Genomic DNA, 233 nt, shown 5'->3' on the forward strand with positions numbered 1-233 from the left:
AAGAAAAAAAAAGAAAGAAAAGATTTACAGGTATTTACAAGATATACAAGTAATTGTGTGAGTGAAAAGCTTATATAAATATTTTATATCAATTTTGAATTTAGATCTATATCAAAAAAGTAAAATAATGACTTATTTTCAGAATTTGATTTTCGAACGCGGGCCAAATTTCATAACGCGGGCGGGCGACGGGAAACTCAACTTCGAGTTTCAGCGGCCTTATGTGAATACTA

The sequence above is a fragment of the Lytechinus pictus genome, chromosome 5, assembly GCF_037042905.1.
Source record: "Lytechinus pictus isolate F3 Inbred chromosome 5, Lp3.0, whole genome shotgun sequence".
Lineage (NCBI taxonomy): Eukaryota > Metazoa > Echinodermata > Echinoidea > Temnopleuroida > Toxopneustidae > Lytechinus > Lytechinus pictus.